Source organism: Triticum urartu, chromosome 1A (genome assembly GCF_056163025.1).
Source record: "Triticum urartu cultivar PI428250 chromosome 1A, HENAU_Tu73, whole genome shotgun sequence".
Taxonomy (NCBI): Eukaryota; Viridiplantae; Streptophyta; class Magnoliopsida; order Poales; family Poaceae; genus Triticum; species Triticum urartu.
Window position 1 is genome coordinate 496069867 of NC_141873.1, and position 24267 is coordinate 496094133.

The 24267-nt window shown below is 42.6% G+C and overlaps 1 long non-coding RNA gene across 14 annotated transcripts in view; it reads right to left on the reverse strand.

The window, feature by feature from the left end:
* LOC125521942 (uncharacterized) overlaps positions 1 to 24267 on the reverse strand; it is a 39226-nt gene that overhangs the window by 8519 nt on the left and 6440 nt on the right. For 3 of the 14 annotated variants that reach the window (XR_015606940.1, XR_015606934.1, XR_015606922.1), the window contains exons 1-2: positions 18171 to 18484; positions 17973 to 18080 (exon numbers count right to left, since the gene is read on the reverse strand). This is a non-coding gene — a long non-coding RNA (uncharacterized LOC125521942). Of the gene's footprint in view, positions 1 to 17972; positions 18081 to 18170; positions 18505 to 24267 lie in introns of those variants that run through there. The other 11 variants (XR_015606927.1, XR_015606918.1, XR_015606949.1 and 8 more) reach the window with 8 other exon arrangements.

Genomic DNA, 24267 nt, shown 5'->3' on the forward strand with positions numbered 1-24267 from the left:
AGACAAAGTTCTCAACTGCATCCCCACTTGGATTGAGAATCTACTAAACACGGGAGGTTGGCTCATGCTTGTCAAATTAGTGCTTCTCTCCATCCTAGTTTATCAAGCCATTGCCATGCAACTACCTCCGTGGTTACTTGCGGCGATCGAGAATTACATTCGCATTTTCCTTTAGAGTGGGACCAACATGATCAGTGACAGGCAATGCATGGTGGCCTGGAGCAAGGTGTGCTCCATGTGGAACTCAGCGACTTCGGGATCTTAGGTATATCTCTCATTTGCTGGGTGGATTCCTTTGAGCAAGGCACACTTCCTTAGTTCTCTTGTCCTGGTGCTCATGCTCAAATGGTGTTGCTGAGCGCAACCAGCGTCACCTTCTTCAGGCGGTTCTTGCGTTGATGATCGTCGCCTCTCTTCCACCTCACTTTTGGGTTGAGGTAGTTTCTACTTCTATCTATCTCATCAACATTAATCCTTCCTCTGCTCTACAGGCAGACATTCTTCTCGAGTGTCTTTTTGGTCATTCTCCTGACTACTCAACATTTCATTTGTTTGGTTGCATTTGCTACATTCTCCCCCCCCCCTCGTGAATGCACCAAACTAACTACCCAGTCCGTTGAACGTGTCTTCTTAGGTTACATTGATGAGCAAGGGCTATCAGTGTTGGGATCCTATCAACCGTCGGATGCACATTTCTCGGGACGTAACTTTTGATGAGTCTCGTCCTTTATGTCCACGTCCATCCTCTCCTTTGACCTTCCCCATTGAGGATATTTATTTCCTCACTTTTTCCAATACACCTATCACTCAAGAGTTGCCCTCGTCCGCCCATCCTACCATGTCTTCCCATACTACCATTGTAGACCCCACGCCATCATCACCTGCGGCTTCCCCACCTCGTTTATTACCTGAGGCTTCCCCATTGATTTCCCCTCATCTTCTTACTATACTGGTTCGTCCGGGTGTTGTGAATTCTTCTAATGAGCGATCTCCCTCGACTACTGTCTTCTTATGTTGGCAACGCACCGCCTCTAGCTTAGCCTACTTATGGCTTCCGAGCTCGCCAGCTTCCGCTTATTGACCGCTATGGTTATTCTAGCACCGCTCTTCTCGAGACAACTTATTGTGGCGTTGTTGCTCATCCCGAATGGCAGCATGTGATGGCATCGGAGATTGATGCTCTTGCTCCTCGTGCTCGTCTCATCACTTGTAAGTGGGTCTACAAGGTTAATACTCATGATTCTCTTGAGCATTACAAAGCTCGTCTAGTGATGGGAACATGGTCATCACTACGATGAGAAATTTGCTCCTATGGCCCACATGACCACTCTTCGCACACTTTTCGTTGTGGCTTCTGTTCACCGTTGGTCTGTCTCTCAGGTTGGTGTCAATAGTGTTGAGTTGCATGAGGAGGTCTATGTGGCCACATGTTGGGTATTCTCTTTCTGATGACATGGTTTGTCGTCTTCATCGCTCTCTTATGGCCTTAAGCAAACCCCTCGTGTCTGGTCTGAGTGTTTCCTCTCTATAGTGATTGCGGCCGGTTTTTTAGCGAGTGCTCATGATCGTGCACTTTTTGTCTACCTTTCAACTCGTGGGAAAACTCTTCTACTATATGCCGATCATCACCGACGATGATTCTAAGTACATTGCCTTTGTGAAGGCTCGTCATAGTGAGTTTCTTATGTCTGATCTTGGTCATCTTCGCTACTTTCTTGAGACTGAGGTTTCTACTACCTTTAATGGCTTCTTTATTTCCCAAGAGAAGTATATCAGCATCTTCTTGCTCGCGCTGCCCTTACTGATGAGCACACTATTAAGACTCCTATGAAGCTCGACGTTCACCTTTGTATTCACCTCCGCTCCCTACCAGTCCGACTGAGCATCAGTTGCCAGGTTGTGGGTTGCTATGTGCACTGCCTCGATGCCACATCTTTTGTTCCCCTATTGGGCATAGTGAGTTTCTTATGTCTGATCTTGATCCTCTTCGCTACTTTCTTGAGATTAAGGTTTCTTCTACCTTTAATGGCTTCTTTATTTCCCAAGAGTAGTATATCCGGCATCTTCTTGCTCGCGATGTTCTTACTGATGAGCACACTATTAAGACTCCTATGAAGCTCGACGTTCACCTTTGTATCCACCTCCGCTCCCTACCAGTCCGGCTGAGCATCCGTTGCCTGGTTGTGGGTTGCTATGTGCACTGCCTCGATGCCACATCTTGTGTTCCCCTGTTGGGCAACCCCCTCACCGCACACTCGGGCGCCACCATCGACGAGCGGGAGCACAAGCAATCGTCCTGTCAACCTTGTTCAGTCTGATGTCTGGGGTCCATCTTCCTTTGGCTTGGAAGGAGGTCATCGCTATATTATCTTTATAGATGATTTCTGTTAACACACATGGATATATACTTTATTTCTTCCAGGCTTGGGCCCATGGGCGTGCAGCCCGTGCGACGGAACAGGCCCCCAATTTCCAGGGGCCCTGAAATTCCTAGCACAAGGCAGCCCATAGCAAGCAGCAACCAACAAGTCTGCTACTCGGAACCCAGCATGGGCCTGTAAGCCGCCCACTAGCGCTAGCACGTCCAGCCGTCTAGGCCGCAGAGTCTCGCATGGAACCTAGGTGTCGAGCGATCAAGGCATCGAGCCATCGAGGAAACTAGGTCGAGTGGACGAGTCCTCCCTGGCGCCGCTTCCTGCCCTCATCTCTTGTCTATTCGTCTCTCCTCTTTTTCCAGTATGACGCTAGTCGCTTAGCTATCCTCCATCGGTCCATCCCCATCCAATTCAGCACGTGACGCTTCTATCAGCTGTCGGCCATCGATCTGTGAGTTCTACAGATCGCATTCCATCTAGCAATTTTAATTTATGCCAATAGCTTGTTAATTTTGTTATTTTCATCTTTTCTATACATGTCTCAAGGTCCAAGTCATGTCTTCTCAGAATAGAAAACATGAATCATGTTACCAAAAGCGTTTGAGAAAACAAAAAACAGAGAAGTTACAGAAAGGAGCTATGGATAACTTTGTTGCAAAAGAACCACATGTGTCCTCTAATAATCAATCACAGGATCAAGGCCTCACAGTTGAAAATAATGTTGACCCTGATAGAGATGAACAAGCAGAGAAAGAAACTAATGATGAGGTTGATGAAGATCTTATTGGCAACACAAACACTGATATGGATAATAATGGTGATGACATCGGGACAACTAGTATTGATGTTAACTCAAATACTTCACCTATTGCGGATGTCGGTTGTTCATTTCATGTTGATATATTTGATCCAAGAAACTAGGGTTCTCTTAATCCTAAGCAGATTGAAAGGGCCCTAAAAGAGACTCACAATTTCAAAAAGGTCCTAAGGATAGATATTCTAGAAGGTTTTTTGCACTATTCTATACTAGAATTCTGTCAAAAGGGGAGCATTGCGATAGAGATTGGCTTGTCTATTCTAAGGACCTCATAGAGTATTTTGCTTTGATTGTAAACTATTTACAAAAGGGCATAGGCAAGCTCAGTTGGCAAACAAGGGGTGTGATGATTGGATACATGTTGGCAGTAGACTTAAAGAGCATGAGACAAGTGCAGATCATGTTTTGAATACGACCACTTGGTATGAGCTGCGTACTACTACCTCCTTTCCGGTTTTTAAGGCTTGCGCGTATCTCTATGACAAATGGACCAATGTACTACAAGTCATATATCATAAAAATATATCATTAGAAACTTCAAATCGTATACTTTCTAGTGGTATAATTTTTTGACTATACAATTCATCTTATGTTGGCCAAATAATGGATCTAGGGATACGCGCAAGCCTTATAAACCGTAAGGTAGTAGATTGCAGAAGCATCAAACTATTGATAAAGATGCTCAAGGACAACTTGAGGATGAAAAGGAGCATCGGAGAAAAGTTTTGTTCAGAATTGTTTGATTATTAAATTTCTTGCCAAGCATAATCTAGCCTTTCGTGGTAGTAACAACAAACTATATGAAGATAGCAATGGGAATTTCTTGGGTCTGGTAGAGATGTCAGCTGAATTTAACATAGTTATTCAAGAGCATGTACGCCGTATTACAAATGAAGAAAGTCATGCTCATTATCTCGATCATAAGATTCAGAATGAGTTGATACACTTGCTTGCTTCAGCTATTAAGTTTGAGGTTGTTAAGAAAATAAAGAGGCAAAATATTTCTCGGTCATTCTTGATTGTACCCTACTGCAAGCCACCAAGAACATGTCTTTAATTGTTAGGTATGTGGATTCATCTTCAAGTCATGTTTGTGTAGAAGTATCCTTTCTAGGATTTTTAGATGTAAATGATACAACTGGGCAAGGACTTCGAAGTGCTAGAGAATGAACTTAAGCTTCTTGATCTTGATATAGATAATGTGAGAGGACAAGCTTATGATAATGGGTCAGATATGAAGGAAAACATCATGGTGTCCAAAGAAGACTTCTGAATGTAAATCCTAGAGCTATCTATTCTACCTGTGGCTGCCATAGCCTTAATTTAACACTTTGTGATATCATCCAACACATTTATATAACTTTCACAATTTTACTAAGAAACGGAAGATTCTAAAAGATAACACAGATAGGAGTGACGCTCAAGTTAGTATTAGCTACACGTTGGGAGAGTCGTGTAGACAATGTTAAAGCTACCAGATTTCAATGTGCAGACATTCGGGAGGCTCTACTTCAGGTACCCAATATTTTTCTATTGATTATTATCTAATAACTTTGGCTATCTCCAACTATAACATATATTTTCTTTCTTTTCATTTTAGGTATCCGAAACTGATAATGATATAGAAACGAGAAGCGAGGCAAAAGGTTTGGCAAATGAACCTAGGGAGTATGAATTTATAGTGGCAATAGTCATTTGGTATGAGGTATTATATGTTGTTAATTTAGTAAGCAAACACTTGCAAGCAAAGGATATGCTTATACGTTACTATTGAGAAAGTGAAAGGGTTGATTACTTTTTTCGAGAGGTATAGAGGAAGTGGCTTTTTAGAAGCATTGGAGATAGCCGAAAAAATGCACTTGATATGGATATTGGTACAACATTTAGTAAAAGACGAGAAATGAAAAGAAAGAGATATTTTAATGAGAACCCAGATGACACAAATGTTGCAAGACAATCTGCAGAGAAATAATTTAGAATCGATGATTTTACAACCATTGTTGATCAAGCAATTATGTCACTTACAAGCAGATTTGAACAATATGAGGGTTACCAAAAATATTTTGGTTTCTTATTTACTTCCAAATCATTGCAATCCTTGGATAATGAGAGTTTGAAATCTTCTTGTGATAATCTTGAGGATGCCCTTAAAAAAGATGGCAAATTTGACATTGATGCCAATGGACTGTATGTGGAGTTGAGGTTACTTAAAAGATTTCGTTACAAAGGATGATATGGGGCTAGTTGAAAATCTAAAGTTTTAAAAGTGACATGATTGTTTTCCCAATGCAACTATTGCATACAAAGTTCTATTAACCATTCCTGTGACTGTTGCATCAGCGGAAAGAAGCTTTTCAAAATGAAGCTATTGAATTCCTATATGCGTACTACAATGACATAACAAAGGCTTACTGATTTGGCAACAATAGCACTTGAGAGGGAAGTGTTGGAGAACATTGATTACGAGGATATAATTGAATATTTCATTTCAAAGAACACTAAAAGAATAATCTTATTCAAGTAAAGACTATGCAACCAAGCTTCAAATAGGTATGATTCTTGAATGTATTCCTTGCTATGTAAGACATGATGATATATACACTACGACTCTTTTAATTTTCTATAGTGAGGATGAGGTAGGGCTTATTTTAGAGTTTCGCACAGGGACTCTGATTTCGCCGGCCCGGCCCTGATTTCTTCCCACAGTGGTCTTATCTATATATAAGTGTTTTGTTGCCATGGTTCACACTCAGTTCTCTACGCCTATTCATGTGTTCTATGCTGACTCTGTTGGAGAATATATATAGATGATTTCTCTTGGACATTGATATACTTTATTTCTTCCCGTAGTGAGGTTTTATCTAGATATAAGAATTTTGTGCCATGGTTCACACTCAGTTCTTTACCCCTATTCGTGTGTTCTATGCTGACACTGCCGGACAATACATCTCCAAGTTTGTTACGTGTAGTCCTTGCTGAGCAGGGTAATCTTCCTCGGTTCTCTTGTCCTGGTGCTCATGCTCAGAATGGCGTGGCTGAGTGCAAGCATCATCACCTTCTTGAGACGACTCTTCCGCTGATAGTCACTACCTCTCTTCCGCCGCACTTTTGGGCACTTCCATCTATCTCATCAACCTTCAGCAATCCACTGCTCTGCAGGGTGGCACTCCTTTCAAGCGTCTATTTGATTGTTTCCTGATTATTCGGCATTTCAATTATCTGATTATGTTTGCTATGTCCTCCTACAAACCATATGAACACTTCTCGCACACTTCTTTTGTGGCCTCTTTTCACCATAGGTCTGTCTCGGCTTGATGTTAAGAATGTATTTCTTAATGGTGAGCGGCTTGAGGAGGTTTACACATGCAGCCACCACCTGGGTATTCTGCTCCTGACGACATGCTTTGTTGACTTCGTCGCTCTCTATGGCTTTAAGCAAGGCCCTCGCGCTTGGTTTGAGCGTTTTGCCTCTTTCGGATCATGAAGTGGTTGGGAGTGAGACTAAGAGAAATACATGAAATGAGATGATGACTAGCGTATTAGGAGAATTAGGCCTAAACTGAATTGCTGAGATGAGTTATAGGCCCGCTACCAAAATGGTTGGTGTATTCTTCTCCATAGTGGGCCACGCAAACAGGACCGAGTGGGACATAGCCATACCCTATCAAGCCCAAATGATATCTTCTTTTTTTTGGCAAACTTCAAGCCCTGCTTTCTAATAATAATTTGACCCAAACACTTAACATAACATTGACCATAATTCTTTATACATCACACAGTGATCTAAACGCTTTTATATTTCTTTAGAGAATGTTCACAAATTCAAAAAATATGTTTGCGAATTAAATAAATGTTCACAAATTTAAAATGTATGTTTGTGAATTAAAAAAGTTCATAAACTCAAAAATGTTTAGGTGTTCAAAACATAGTTCACAAATTCAAAAATTGTTCACGAACTCCAAAAAAAATTGTCAATGCCAAAAATGTTCACGCATTCAAAAATTGATCACATATTGGAAAATGTCCACGTATTCAAAACAGGTTCGTGAATCAAAAAATATGTACATGAATACGAAAAATTGTTCACATGTTGAAGAATATCGTGAATTCATAAAATGTTCACGTCAAATTAAAAAATGTAAATGGATTCTAAAACAATTTCACAAATTCCAGAAAGTTCACGTGTTCAAAAAATGTTTACCAATTCAAGACATCTACGAACTCCAAAATTGTTAATGAATTCAAAATTTGTTCCCAAATTCCAAAAACATTCACGTATTCAAAAAATGTTCACAGGCTCAAAAATCTTCATAAATGCGTAGGAAGTTTAAAAAATCAAAAATAATGAATTTGAACAACATTCAGGAAATCATTTTTTAGCAATTCAAAAATTAGAATTTTAAATAAGTTCATGAATAAAAAATTGTTCACAAATTTGAAAAAGGTTCAACAAAATTAAAAAGGAAAAACGAACACGAAGAAAACAAAAGATAGATAAAAACAGATAAAAGATGAAACAAAAAAACCGGTTGGAACGATCCCCAATCCCCAACTGCTTCTGGAAAACCGAGTCAGGCTCTTCATCTCATGATACTTCTTCGTCGACCTCTTCAATTGAGCCCCTGACTATGCTAGAGATTACACGACGTTAGTGTCTGGTAGCTGCTTCTTTTGGTTCTCCATCGACAAGTTTTCAAGGTTTTGCTACTAACTCTAATGGTACCAAGAGACTATTTTTTTTTTACAATATCAGATACACCTCCATGTATCCTTGGTCATACGACTTACGATTCTTCCAATTTGTCCTCCATTCCACCTCCATATTCTCCTGTTCATTTTCTTATTGTCAATGGTACTTCCCTCCCAGTAGATAGTAATGGCACTCTTAGTTCCTTCTTTTGCTCATGTTCCTCGACTTTACTGCGCTCGTAGTCCACGTGGTGTGGATTCTTTTGATGAGTCATATCCCTCGACTAGTATATCTTCTTTTGTTGTCCATGCATCGCCTCCAGCTCAGCCTACTTATGGCTTTTGAGCTCACCCGCTTCTGCCTATTGATCATTGTGGTTACTGTGCAGCTCTTCCTGAGATGACTTCTTATCGTGAGGTTGTTCATCCCAAATGGCTCAATGTGATGGCATCGAAGATTCATGCTCTTGCCCGCATCAACACGTTGAATCTCATTTCCCTTCCTCCTTGTGCTCATCTCAACACTTGTAAGTGGGTTTACAAGGTTAAGACTGATGATACTCATGAGCGTTACAAAGTTCGTTTAGTGGTAGAACATGGTCATGACTAGGATGAGACATTTGCTCCTATATATATGGCCCACACGACCACTCTTAGGACACTTCTCAATGTGGCTTATATTCGCCGCTAGTGTGTCTCTCAACTTGATGTCAAGAATGCCTACATGTAGCCACCACCTGGGTTCTCTTCTTGATGGCATAGTTTGTCGTCTTCATCGCTGTCTATATGGCCCTAAGCACCCCCCCCACCTTCGGTGCCTGGTTTGAGCGATTTGTCTCAGTGGTGATTGCGGTTGGTTTTTGGTGAGTGCTCATGATACTGCACTTTCAGTCCACCATTCAACTCGTGGCCGAACATTTCTTTTACATGTCAATCATCACCGGCGACGACTCTTGAGTACATTAGCTTTGTGAAGGCTCGTCATATTGAATTCATATGTCTGATCTTGGTCCTCTTCACTACTTCCTTGAGATTGTTCCGTATTTCCTGGATAAGTATATCCAAAATCTGCTTGTTCATGTTGCTCTTACTGATGAGCGCATTGTTGAGACTCCTATGGAGCCAACGTCCACATTTGTGACCACCTCCGCTCCCTGCAAGTCTGGATGGGAATCCTTTGCCTTGTTGTGGGTTGCTATGAGCACTGTCTCAATCCCACATCCCGTGTTCCCTTGTTGTGCGACACCATAACCACACGCTCGAGCACCACTAAAGGTGAGCAGGAGCTCGAAATGTCTTCTTAGGATACAACGATGAGCATAAGGGATATCGTTGTTGGGATGATGTTGGTCGTCGGATGCCTATTTCTTAGGATATGACTTTTGTAGAGTCTCCTCCCTTCTACCCGCATCCATCTTCCTTGACCTTTTCAACGGAGGAAATCTCTTTTTTTTTTTAAATCCAACACTCCTATCACTCCCTTATCCAGTCGCCGTACTGCTCATGCTTCTCTGATTATTGTAGATCTAGTGGCCATCATTTCCTATGATTTCCTCACCTCACTTATCACATGATTCTACACCTTCTATCACATTGTGGCTTCCTAGTTTCTATGATGGCAGAGGAGATTGTTGCTCTTGAGCGCATCGGCACATGGGATATTGTTTCTCTTCCTCCTCGTGTTCGTCCCATCACTTGTGGGAATGTTATGACTCACTTTGTTGCCAACGCACCGCCTCCAGCTTAGCCTAGTTATGGCTTTCGAGCTCGCCCGCTTCTGCCTATTGACCGCTATGGTTACTGCGCAGCTCTTCCCGAGACGACTTCTTGCCGTGAGGTTGTTCATCCCAAATGGCTGGATGTGATGGCATCGAAGATTGATGCTCTTGCCCACATCGACACATGAAATCTCATTTCCCTTCCTCCCCATGCTCGTCTCATCACTTGTAAGTGGGTCTACAAGGTTAAGACTGATGATACTCTTGAGCGTTACAAAGCTCGTTTAGTGGTGAGAACTTGGTCATGACTACGAAGAGACATTTACTCCTATATATATGGCCCATGTGACCACTCTTTGCACACTTCCTCAATGTGGCTTCTACTCGCCGCTAGTCTGTCTCTCAGCTTGATGTCAAGAATGCCTACAAGTAGCCACCACCTAGGTTCTCTTCCTAATGGCATGGTTTGTCGTCTTCGTCGATGTCTATATGGCCCTAAGCAAACCCCTCGTGCTTGGTTTGAGCGCTTCGTCTCGATGGTGATTGCGGCTTATTTTTGACGAGTGCTCATTATCCTACACTTTCAGTCCACCATTCAACTCGTGGTGGAACACTTCTACATGTCGATCATCACCGGCAACGACTCTTAAGTACATTGCCTTGGTGAAGGCTCGTCATAATGAATTTCTTATGTCCAATCTTAGTCCTCTTTGGTACTTCCTTGAGATTGAGGTTTCTTCTACCTCTAATGACTTCTTTATTTTCGAAGAGAAGTATGTCCAGGATCTTCTTACTCGTGCTACTCTTACTGATGAGTGCATTGTTGAGACTCCTATGGTGAAGGCTCGTCATAATGAATTTCTTATGTCCAATCTTAGTCCTCTTTGGTACTTCCTTGAGATTGAGGTTTCTTCTACCTCTAATGACTTCTTTATTTTCGAAGAGAAGTATGTCCAGGATCTTCTTACTCGTGCTACTCTTACTGATGAGTGCACTGTTGAGACTCCTATGGAGTCAACGTCCACCTTTGTGACCACCTCCGCTCCCTACTAGTCTGGATGGGCATCCTTTGCCTTGCTGCGGGTTGCTACAAGCACTGTCTCAATCCCACATCCCGTGTTCCCTTTATGTGTGACACCATAACCGCACGCTCGAGCACCACCAATGGTGAGCAGGAGCTCGGACAGTCGACGCGTACCTGGATTATGCACGAGACGAGTCGAGGACAGGCGCTACCTAAAGTCGAGGCCAAGGGCGCACAGTAGGAGAACCAAGGGTGCTTAATCAAGCACGTGGCACACAACCCGCAAGCAGGAGAAGAACACCAAGCCAAATCGGCAGGGTACAGAGAGTGCACAGGCACGAATGCTGAATCAAGTCCCTCTGCCGACATCGCCACCAATCTATTGCCTTGTCTACCAGCTATTTTCAGCAATGGCATCATCCCCTTGGGTCCCTTGTGATCTTTCATCCTTGGTTCGACGTGGCCTTCTTGCATCCGTCTCCGACGATGCCTCTAAAGTGTCAAGGTTGCCGGCTTCGTAAACAGTAAACAGGTCCAGTTACCTTATACTCATAGCGAGATAGTGTCCATCTTCCTTTGCCTCGAAAGGAGGTCATCGCTAGTGACTTCTCTCGACACACCTGGATATACTTTATTTCTTCTCGTAGTTGGGTAAAGCCTTTTGCTGCCTATTCGTGTGTTCTGTGACTCTGGTGGAGAATTATATCTCCAAGTTGTTGCATGGAATCCTTCATGAGCAGACTTCGGTTCCCTTATCCTGGTGCTCATGTTCCGCATGGCGTGGCTGAGCACAAGCATCGTCACCTTCTTGAGACAGCTTGTCCATTGATGGTTACTGCCTCTCTTTCACTGCACTTTTGGGTCGAGTCTATCACCACTTCCATCTATCTCATCACCCTTCAGCAATCCATTGCTCTGCAAGGTGGCGCTCCTTTCGAGCGTCTATTTGATCGTTTCCTGATTATTCAGCGCTTCAATTGTTTGGTTGTATTTGGTATGTCCTTGCCCCATGTGAATGCACCAAACTGACTACTCAGTTCATTAGGATACAACGATGAGCATAAGGGATATCATTGCTGGCATCATGTTAGTCGTTGGATGCCTATTTCTTGAGATATGACTTTTGATGAGTCTCATCCCTTCTATTCGCGGCCATCTTTCTCGACCTTTTAGTGGAGGATATCTTCTTTTTTTAAATCCTGACACTCCTATCACTCCAGTTGATCCCTTATCCATTCGTTGTACTGCTCCTGCTTCTCCAATTATTGCAGATCCAATGCCATCATCTCCTATGATTTCCTCACCTCGCTTATCACAGGACTGTACACCTTCATTAGTTGTGGATTCCTCGTCTCCATCACCTAAGTTTATCCCGATGACCCCTACTCGTATTCTTCCATCTTTTCCTCACTTTTATATACATCGTCCGCGTGTTGTGAATGCATCTAATGATGTGCCACTTCCCCTCTCCACCTACTTATGACTTGCTTCCTCATCCACTTCCGCCTGTTGACCACCTTGGTCTTCCAAGCGTTGGTGCTAATGTTCTTGAGCCGACTTCTTATCGTGATGTTGTTCATACCAAATGGCACCTTGCGATGGCAGGGGATATTGTTGCTCTTGAGCAAATCGGCACATGGGATATTGTTGCTCTTCCTCCTCGTGTTCATCCCATCACTTGGTGGGTCCGCAATGTTATGACTCGCTCTGATGGTTCTCTTAAGCATTACAAAGCTCGTCTTGTGGCTCGTGGCTTTTAGCAAGAGCATGGTCCTGATTAAGAGTCCTAATTACAATGAGACTTTTTGCTCCTGCAAACCATATGACCACTTCTCGCACTTCTTTTGTTAACTATGTTTGCCACAGGTTTGTCTCGGATGGATGTTAAGAATGTTTTTTTCTAAATGGCGAGCTGCATGAGGAGGCTTAAATGCAGCCACCACCCGGGTACTCTGCTCCTAATGACATGCTTTGTTGCCTTCATTGCTCTCTCTATGGCTTTAAGCAAGCCCCTCGTGCCTGGTTTGAGTGTTTTGCCTTTGTGGTGGTTGTTGTTGGTTTTCAACGAGTCCTCGTGATCTGACATTGTTTGTCCTCCTTTCTGCTCTTGGTAGGACTCTTCTTCTATATGTTGATGATCATCAACGGCAAAGACCTTGAGTATACCTTCGTGAAGGCATGTCTGAGTAAGGAGTTTCTTATGTTTGATCTTGGCCCTCTTCGCTACTTTCTTGGGATCAAGGTATCTTCTTGCTCAAAAATAATAATCCAGGATCTTGCTCTTGCCGCTCTTACTCATGAGCACACTGTTGAGACTCCCACGAAGCTCAATGTTCACCTCCGTGCTACTGATGGTGACCCTTTGTTTGATCTTGACACTTTATCGTCATCTTGTTGGGAGTACTGTCTATCTGGCTGACACTCGCCGAAAAGAAGAAACAAATTAAAATGCCCCCGTACTAGTGCACCTCCTGCAGCGTCATCGCACCACTGTCCTACTGATGAGTGCATTGTTGAGACTCCTATGGAGCCAACGTCCACATTTGTGACCACCTCCGCTTCCTGCAAGTCTGGATGGGAATCCTTTGCCTTGTTGCGGGTTGCTATGAGCAATGTCTCAATCCCACATCCTGTGTTCCCTTGTTGTGCGACACCATAACCGCACGCTCGAGCACCACCAATGGTGAGCAGGAGCTCAGACAGTCGACGCGTACCTGGATTATGAACAAGGCGAGCCAACGACAGGCGCTACCTAAAGTCGAGGCCAAGGGCGCACAGTAGGAGAACCTGGGGTGCTTAATCAAGCGCGTGGCACACAACCCGCAAGCAGGAGAAGAACACCAAGCCAAATCGACAGGGTATAGAGAGTGCACAGGCACGTGGGATGCTGGATCAAGTCCCTCTACTTCCCCCGCCACCAGTGTGAACCAGCTATTTTCAACAGTGGCATCATCGCCTTGGGTCACTTGTGATCTCTCATCCTTAGTTCGACGTGGTCTTCTTGGATCCGTCTCCGATGATGTCTTTAATCCGTGGTCCAATTACCTACTCATAGCGAGACAGTGTCTCGACGTCCTTTTGACCTTGTTCACTCTGATCTCGAGGGTCCATCTCCCTTTGCCTCTGCTAGTGACTTCTCTCTATACGCCCGGACATACTTTATTTCTTCTCGTAGTGAGGTCTCATCTATAAGCCTTTTGCTGTCATGGTTCACACTCGGTTCTCTACGCCTATTCGTGTGTTCTGTGATGACTCCGGTGGAGAGTATATCTCCAAGTTGTTGCATGGAATCCTTGCTGAGCGGACTTTGGTTATCTTATCATGGTGCTCATGCTCATAATAGCGTGGCTGAGTGCAAGCATCGTCACCTTCTTGAGACAGCTCATTCGTTCATGGTCACGGCCTCTCTTACCCCGCACTTTTGGGCCGAGTTTGTCTCCACTTCCATCTATCTCATCAACCTTCACCAATCCACTGCTCTATAGGGTGACGCTCCTTTCGAGCATCTATTTGATAGTTTATTCGGCGCTTAAATTGTTCGGTTGTGTTTGCTATGTCCTTGCCGCTCGTGAATGCACCAAACTGACTTCTTGGTCTATTGAGTGTCTTCTTAGGATACAACGATGAGCATAAGGGATATCATTGTTGGGATCATGTTGGTCGTCGGATACCTATTTCATGGGATATGACTTTTGTTGAGTCTCGTCCCTTCTACCTATGTCCATCTTCTTCGGCCTTTTAAGTGGAGTATCTCTCTTCCCACAATTTTCCCGATACTCCTACCACTCCTATTGAGCCCTTATCCAGTCATTGTACTGCTCCTACTTCTCTGGTTATTGTAGAACCAATGTCATCATCTCCTATGATTTCCTCACCTCGGTTATCACATGATTCTACACATTCATCAACAGTGGCTTCCTTGTCTCGATCACTCGAGTTTATCCCAATGATTCCAGCTTGTATTCTTCCAATTTTTCCTAACTTCTATATAGTTTGTGTGCATGTTGTGGATGCATATACTGATGTGCCATCTTCCACATCTCAGCCTACTTACAGCATGTTTGGTTCAGGGGAATTAGAGATGGGGAATGGGAGTTGAGGGGTAAGGAGATTAAAAATCCACTGTTTGATTAGAGGGAATGGGAGTTTAAGTGGGAAGGGGACTGGGAGTTGGGGAAGCCAATTCCCACCGATTTCTTCCCAGGGGGTACCCTGTTAATTCGTGAGGAGAGTTTTATCCCACGCCAATTCCCATCATATGCCAAACAAGGGAATGGGAGTAAAAATCTACTTCCCATGCCTAATCCCTTCATAAACACCCTTGTGCAAACTCCCATACCCTTGCCCAAGTGTTTACCAAACAGGCTGTTATGGATTGTGTCCTCGTCCGCTTCGGCTTGTTGACCGCCTTGGTCTTCCAAGCGTTGGGGTTGTTGTTCTTGAGCCGACTTCTTATTGTGATATTGTTCATACCAAATGGCAACTTGTGATGGCAGAGGAGATTGTTGCTCTTGAGCGCATCGACACGTGAGATGTTGTTTATGTTCCTCCTCGTGTTCGTCCCATCACTTGGTGGGTCTACAAGGTTAGGACTACAAGGTTAGGACTACTCTGATGGTTCTCTTGAGCTTTACAAAGCTCGTCTTGTGGGTCATGGCTTTCAGCAGGAGCATGGTCCTGATTACAACGAGGCTTTTGCTCCTGAAACCGTATGACCACTGTTCGGACACTTCTTATTGTGGCCTTTGTTCACCACTGGTGTCTATGCTTGATGTTAAGAATGCCTTTCTTAATGGTGAGTTGCGTGAGGAGGTTTACATACATCCACCACTGGGTATTTTGCATCTTACGACATGCTTTGTCATCTTCATCACTCTATGGCTTTAAGCAAGCCCCTCGCACCTGGTTTGAGCATTTTGCCTCTATGGTCACTGCTGCTGGTTTTTAGCGAGAGCTCGTGATTCGACGTTGTTTGTCCTCCTTTCTGCTCTTGGTAGGACTCTTCTTCTATATGTTGATGACATGATCATCACCGACACAGACTGTGAGTATATTGTCTTTGTGAGGGCATGTCTTAGTATGCAGTTTCTTATGTCTTATCTTGGCCCTCTCTGCTACTTTTCTTGGGATCGAGGTCCCTTCTTGCTCAATTATAATAATCCAGGATCTTGTTACTCGCACTGCTCTTACTGATGAGCGCACTGTTGAGACTCCCATGGAGCTCAATGTTCACCTCCCTGCTAGTGATGTTGACCCATTGTCTGATCTGACGCTTTGTCGATATTTTGTTGGGAGTCTTGTCTATCTGACTGGCACTCGCCTGGAAGAAGAAACAAACTGCAGTGCCCCCATTTGAGAGAACCTCCTCCTGCGGTGCCGTCACTCCACTTCCCTACTCTACCCTCCACTATATGCTCTGTGGCATTGTAGTCGTGGCCAGGATGGTGGCAAACTCGCTACCGCCGATGGCTCTCGCACGATGTTGTTGCTAGAGCCTTCATCCTCTCAAGTGGCATGAACGACCAAAGGGAACAATGTCACCATGGTTGTCGGCATTCCCTCTAGGGTCATGAAGTGTTTGGGAGTGAGACTAACAACGTGTTTGGTTCGGGGGAATTAGAGGTGGGGAATGGGAGTTGATGGGTGAGGAGATTAAAAGTCCTCTGTTTGATTAGAGGGAATGGGAGTTCAAGTGGGAAGGGGAAGGGGAGTTGAGGAAGCCAATTCCCACCGATTTCATCCAGGGGGTACCCTGTTAATTCGTGAGCAGAGTTTTATCCCACGTCAATTCCCATCATATGCCAAACAAGGGAATGGAAGTAAAAATCTACTTCCCATGCCTAATCCCTCCATAAACATCCTTGTGCAAATTCCCATTCCCCTGCCCGAGTATTTACCAAACAGGCTGTAAGAGAAATATGGAAAAGGAGATGATGACCTAAACAGAATTGCTGAGATGAGTTATAGGCCCACTACCAAAATGGTTGGCGTGTTCTTCTCCATCGTGGGACACGCCTTTGATGCAAACACAACCTAGTGAGATAATCATACTATATCAAGCCCAAATAATAATCTTCTTTTGACCCTACTTTTCAAATAATAATAACCCAAACACTAAACGTAGCATTGACCATAATTCTTTATACATCACACCATATACTTAGAATCTACTAACATCTAAGGCAAATTTGAAAAAAAAAAGGTTGCGAATTAAATAAATGTTCACAAATTTAAAAAATATGTTCGCAAATTCAAAAAATGTTTGTCAATTCCAGAAATGTTCACGGATTAAAAAAATGTGAATTCCAAAAATGTTCACATATTCAAAAAATGATCACATATTCAAAAATGTTCACGTATTCAAAACAAGTTCATGAATTCAAATGAGTACGGAAAATTGTTAAATGTTAGCAACGAATTCAAAAATTGTTCGTGGATTCTAAAGCAATGTTCACAAATTCCAAAAATGTTCGTGGATTCTAAAGCAATGTTCACAAATTCCAAAAATGTTCACGAATTCGAAAAATTTCTCATATTCAAGACAAGTGTGGTTCCAAAAATGTTCACGAATTCAAAAAATGTTAAGGAATTCAAAAAAAAATTCAGGGCAAATTCAAAAAATTGTTCACGCATTCTAAAAACTCTTCACAAATTTCAAAAATGCTCATGTATTCGATAAATGCTCACATATTCAAAAACTATTCAACAATTGGAAAAGGTTCATTTTCAAAAAATATTCACGAATTTGAAAACATTCGGTAATTCAATTTTTTAGCAAATTCAAAAATGTGAATTGAAATTGTTCAAAAATTTGAAAAAGGTTCAAAAAAATAAAAAGCAAAAAGAAAAAGCAAACACGAAGAAAAACATAACGTTGACCATTATTCTTTATACATCACACCATATTTTTTAGAATCTACTAACATGAAAGCCGTATAAAAAAATAAGAAATCTACACATGTAATTTACATGTACCATTATAATTATATTATTTTAGAAATTCTAGGTAGGTTTGTCTAGATGTCTAGACCCATGTGGCCATGTCTATACTCTACAACACCTTCTATACTCTACATATGTTTGTGAATAGGAGGGTGTGGCTTAATTTATCACCATCGTCTCGGTAATCTCTATTCCCAACCTGGAGGTGTGCATTACATGATGGGGAGAAAATCTCTGAACTTCGCCAAAAACTTAAGTAAATGCAACTAAAATAAACAATTATGTATGCGATTTCAAAAGAAAGAAATAACGGCAAGGTGTTTAACAAATCTGCATGCATGTTGTATCGTGCTTATCGAGTGAACAAAACAAATATTAGGATAGATACTAAGAAACAGAATGCATACCACCACGAACACAGCCACCATTAGCTTTGTCATGTCACATAATGTTGTGTGATAAAAGCCCACCGTGCTAACTCAGCAGATTCCTCAACTGACATGTTGAATTTGTAACTGAAATGAAAAGCACAAACATAAGGGATGCAACTTCAAGATAATATGAACTGTGAGCAAAGCAACATATAAAGGTATAAAAAAACATACCCCTCATCCAAGATACCATATAAGCATACAAAGAAGTAGAGAACCGGCTGCTTCCCTTGAACCAAGCACCCTCGCTATCAACATAGTACTAAGACCGGACCCTAGAAAAAGAGCGGAATTGTTAAGCATAGACCTAAGTACAGCATAATGACACTATAATATGTCAAAGGGCCACTCACAGATCCATCAAATCCAACAATCATTGTACCGATTGGAAGTAGCATCCCACGGTATGAAAATAAAGGATATTAGCCAATGTCTTTAAAGAACCAGCAATAGAAATCCTTCGCTTGTTGATGAGCTCAAGCTCATGAGCCTCATGAACCTCTGAAGGAAGAAACTATTGTTATTCCTGCTATCTTTACTATTAAAGGGGAGTACGGTTGTGATGGTAGGTCGTGGTACGTCAATACGCATGTTCGTGTGTCGCTTCCTCGCCTCCTCTCTCAAACAAATACTTGTCGACGAGTGGACCCGCCAGCTCTCTTCCCTACCTCATCGACTCGCTAGCCCCGATCTGATTTCTTCTTCCTCTCATTAAGAGCGAGCGCGACCACAACTAGGGTTACTATCGCGTCCATCCGTCGCCTTACATGAGCATGTACCTGGACCCTCCTATATGGCAGTTGATCCATTTTACATACATCTATATATTAATTTTTGTCCTGGTATGCATCTCTTGGAGAAATCTTAGGGCAAATATTTTCTTATTTTTGCGTTCTTTAGAAATCCTGGAGAAATTTAGTGTAGGCACCTTCAGTTCTATAACAAGATATAAGCATACCCCTTCAGTGCAACATATAGAGGTATAAAAAAACATACCCCTCATCCAAGATACCATATAAGCATACAAAGAAGTAGAGAACCGGCTGCTTCCCTTGAACCAAGCACCCTCGCTATCAACATAGTACTAAGACCGGACCCTAGAAAAAGAGCGGAATTGTTAAGCATAGACCTAAGTACAGCATAATGACACTATAATATGTCAAAGGGCCACTCATAGATCCATCAAATCCAACAATCATTGTACCGATTGGAAGTAGCATCCCACGGTATGAAAATAAAGGATATTAGCCAATGTCTTTAAAGAACCAGCAATAGAAATCCTTCGCTTGTTGATGAGCTCAAGCTCATGAGCCTCATGAACCTCTGAAGGAAGAAACTATTGTTATTCCTGCTATCTTTACTATTAAAGGGGAGTACGGTTGTGATGGTAGGTCGTGGTACGTCAATTCGCATGTTCGTGTGTCGCTTCCTCGCCTCCTCTCTCAAACAAATACTTGTCGACGAGTGGACCCGCCAGCTCTCTTCCCTACCTCATCGACTCGCTAGCCCCGATCTGATTTCTTCTTCCTCTCATTAAGAGCGAGCGCGACCACAACTAGGGTTACTATCGCGTCCATCCGTCGCCTTACATGAGCATGTACCTGGACCCTCCTATATGGCAGTTGATCCATTTTACATACATCTATATATTAATTTTTGTCCTGGTATGCATCTCTTGGAGAAATCTTAGGGCAAATATTTTCTTATTTTTGCGTTCTTTAGAAATCCTGGAGAAATTTAGTGTAGGCACCTTCAGTTCTATAACAAGATATAAGCATACCCCTTCAGTGCAACATATAGAGGTATAAAAAAACATACCCCTCATCCAAGATACCATATAAGCATACAAAGAAGTAGAGAACCGGCTGCTTCCCTTGAACCAAGCACCCTCGCTATCAACATAGTACTAAGACCGGACCCTAGAAAAAGAGCGGAATTGTTAAGCATAGACCTAAGTACAGCATAATGACACTATAATATGTCAAAGGGCCACTCATAGATCCATCAAATCCAACAATCATTGTACCGATTGGAAGTAGCATCCCACGGTATGAAAATAAAGGATATTAGCCAATGTCTTTAAAGAACCAGCAATAGAAATCCTTCGCTTGTTGATGAGCTCAAGCTCATGAGCCTCATGAACCTCTGAAGGAAGAAACTATTGTTATTCCTGCTATCTTTACTATTAAAGGGGAGTACGGTTGTGATGGTAGGTCGTGGTACGTCAATTCGCATGTTCGTGTGTCGCTTCCTCGCCTCCTCTCTCAAACAAATACTTGTCGACGAGTGGACCCGCCAGCTCTCTTCCCTACCTCATCGACTCGCTAGCCCCGATCTGATTTCTTCTTCCTCTCATTAAGAGCGAGCGCGACCACAACTAGGGTTACTATCGCGTCCATCCGTCGCCTTACATGAGCATGTACCTGGACCCTCCTATATGGCAGTTGATCCATTTTACATACATCTATATATTAATTTTTGTCCTGGTATGCATCTCTTGGAGAAATCTTAGGGCAAATATTTTCTTATTTTTGCGTTCTTTAGAAATCCTGGAGAAATTTAGTGTAGGCACCTTCAGTTCTATAACAAGATATAAGCATACCCCTTCAGTGCAACATATAGAGGTATAAAAAAACATACCCCTCATCCAAGATACCATATAAGCATACAAAGAAGTAGAGAACCGGCTGCTTCCCTTGAACCAAGCACCCTCGCTATCAACATAGTACTAAGACCGGACCCTAGAAAAAGAGCGGAATTGTTAAGCATAGACCTAAGTACAGCATAATGACACTATAATATGTCAAAGGGCCACTCATAGATCCATCAAATCCAACAATCATTGTACCGATTGGAAGTAGCATCCCACGGTATGAAAATAAAGGATATTAGCCAATGTCTTTAAAGAACCAGCAATAGAAATCCTTCGCTTGTTGATGAGCTCAAGCTCATGAGCCTCATGAACCTCTGAAGGAAGAAACTATTGTTATTCTGCTATCTTTACTATTAAAGGGGAGTACGGTTGTGATGGTAGGTCGTGGTACGTCAATTCGCATGTTCGTGTGTCGCTTCCTCGCCTCCTCTCTCAAACAAATACTTGTCGACGAGTGGACCCGCCAGCTCTCTTCCCTACCTCATCGACTCGCTAGCCCCGATCTGATTTCTTCTTCCTCTCATTAAGAGCGAGCGCGACCACAACTAGGGTTACTATCGCGTCCATCCGTCGCCTTACATGAGCATGTACCTGGACCCTCCTATATGGCAGTTGATCCATTTTACATACATCTATATATTAATTTTTGTCCTGGTATGCATCTCTTGGAGAAATCTTAGGGCAAATATTTTCTTATTTTTGCGTTCTTTAGAAATCCTGGAGAAATTTAGTGTAGGCACCTTCAGTTCTATAACAAGATATAAGCATACCCCTTCAGTGCAACATATAGAGGTATAAAAATACCCCTCATCCAAGATACCATATAAGCATACAAAGAAGTAGAGAACCGGCTGCTTCCCTTGAACCAAGCACCCTCGCTATCAACATAGTACTAAGACCGGACCCTAGAAAAAGAGCGGAATTGTTAAGCATAGACCTAAGTACAGCATAATGACACTATAATATGTCAAAGGGCCACTCATAGATCCATCAAATCCAACAATCATTGTACCGATTGAAAGTAGCATCCCACGGTATGAAAATAAAGGATATTAGCCAATGTCTTTAAAGAACCAGCAATAGAAATCCTTCGCTTGTTGATGAGCTCAAGCTCATGAGCCTCATGAACCTCTGAAGGAAGAAACTATTGTTATTCCTGCTATCTTTACTATTAAAGGGGAGTGCGGTTGTGATGGTAGGTCGTGGTACGTCAATTCGCATGTTCGTGTGTCGCTTCCTCGCCTCCTCTCTCAAACAAATACTTGTCGACGAGTGGACCCGCCAGCTCTCTTCCCTACCTCATTGACTCGCTAGCCCCGATCTGATTTCTTCTTCCTCTCATTAAGAGCGAGCGCGACCACAACTAGGGTTACTATCGCGTCCATCCGTCGCCTTACATGAGCATGTACCTGGACCCTCCTATATGGCAGTTGATCCATTTTACATACATCTATATATTAATTTTTGTCCTGGTATGCATCTCTTGGAGAAATCTTAGGGCAAATATTTTCTTATTTTTGCTTTCTTTAGAAATCCCGGAGAAATTTAGTGTAGGCACCTTCAGTTCTATAACAAGATATAAGCATACCCCTTCAGTGCAACATATAGAGGTATAAAAAACATACCCCTCATCCAAGATACCATATAAGCATACAAAGAAGTAGAGAACCGGCTGCTTCCCTTGAACCAAGCACCCTCGCTATCAACATAGTACTAAGACCGGACCCTAGAAAAAGAGCGGAATTGTTAAGCATAGACCTAAGTACAGCATAATGACACTATAATATGTCAAAGGGCCACTCACAGATCCATCAAATCCAACAATCATTGTACCGATTGGAAGTAGCATCCCACGGTATGAAAATAAAGGATATTAGCCAATGTCTTTAAAGAACCAGCAATAGAAATCCTTCGCTTGTTGGTGAGCTCAAGCTCATGAGCCTCATGAACCTCTGAAGGAAGAAACTATTGTTATTCCTGCTATCTTTACTATTAAAGGGGAGTGCGGTTGTGATGGTAGGTCGTGGTACGTCAATTCGCATGTTCGTGTGTCGCTTCCTCGCCTCCTCTCTCAAACAAATACTTGTCGACGAGTGGACCCGCCAGCTCTCTTCCCTACCTCATCGACTCGCTAGCCCCGATCTGATTTCTTCTTCCTCTCATTAAGAGCGAGCGCGACCACAACTAGGGTTACTATCGCGTCCATCCGTCGCCTTACATGAGCATGTACCTGGACCCTCCTATATGGCAGTTGATCCATTTTACATACATCTATATATTAATTTTTGTCCTGGTATGCATCTCTTGGAGAAATCTTAGGGCAAATATTTTCTTATTTTTGCGTTCTTTAGAAATCCTGGAGAAATTTAGTGTAGGCACCTTCAGTTCTATAACAAGATATAAGCATACCCCTTCAGTGCAACATATAGAGGTATAAAAAAACATACCCCTCATCCAAGATACCATATAAGCATACAAAGAAGTAGAGAACCGGCTGCTTCCCTTGAACCAAGCACCCTCGCTATCAACATAGTACTAAGACCGGACCCTAGAAAAAGAGCGGAATTGTTAAGCATAGACCTAAGTACAGCATAATGACACTATAATATGTCAAAGGGCCACTCATAGATCCATCAAATCCAACAATCATTGTACCGATTGGAAGTAGCATCCCACGGTATGAAAATAAAGGATATTAGCCAATGTCTTTAAAGAACCAGCAATAGAAATCCTTCGCTTGTTGATGAGCTCAAGCTCATGAGCCTCATGAACCTCTGAAGGAAGAAACTATTGTTATTCCTGCTATCTTTACTACTAAAGGGGAGTACGGTTGTGATGGTAGGTCGTGGTACGTCAATTCGCATGTTCGTGTGTCGCTTCCTCGCCTCCTCTCTCAAACAAATACTTGTCGACGAGTGGACCCGCCAGCTCTCTTCCCTACCTCATCGACTCGCTAGCCCCGATCTGATTTCTTCTTCCTCTCATTAAGAGCGAGCGCGACCACAACTAGGGTTACTATCGCGTCCATCCGTCGCCTTACATGAGCATGTACCTGGACCCTCCTATATGGCAGTTGATCCATTTTACATACATCTATATATTAATTTTTGTCCTGGTATGCATCTCTTGGAGAAATCTTAGGGCAAATATTTTCTTATTTTTGCGTTCTTTAGAAATCCTGGAGAAATTTAGTGTAGGCACCTTCAGTTCTATAACAAGATATAAGCATACCCCTTCAGTGCAACATATAGAGGTATAAAAAAACATACCCCTCATCCAAGATACCATATAAGCATACAAAGAAGTAGAGAACCGGCTGCTTCCCTTGAACCAAGCACCCTCGCTATCAACATAGTACTAAGACCGGACCCTAGAAAAAGAGCGGAATTGTTAAGCATAGACCTAAGTACAGCATAATGACACTATAATATGTCAAAGGGCCACTCATAGATCCATCAAATCCAACAATCATTGTACCGATTGGAAGTAGCATCCCACGGTATGAAAATAAAGGATATTAGCCAATGTCTTTAAAGAACCAGCAATAGAAATCCTTCGCTTGTTGATGAGCTCAAGCTCATGAGCCTCATGAACCTCTGAAGGAAGAAACTATTGTTA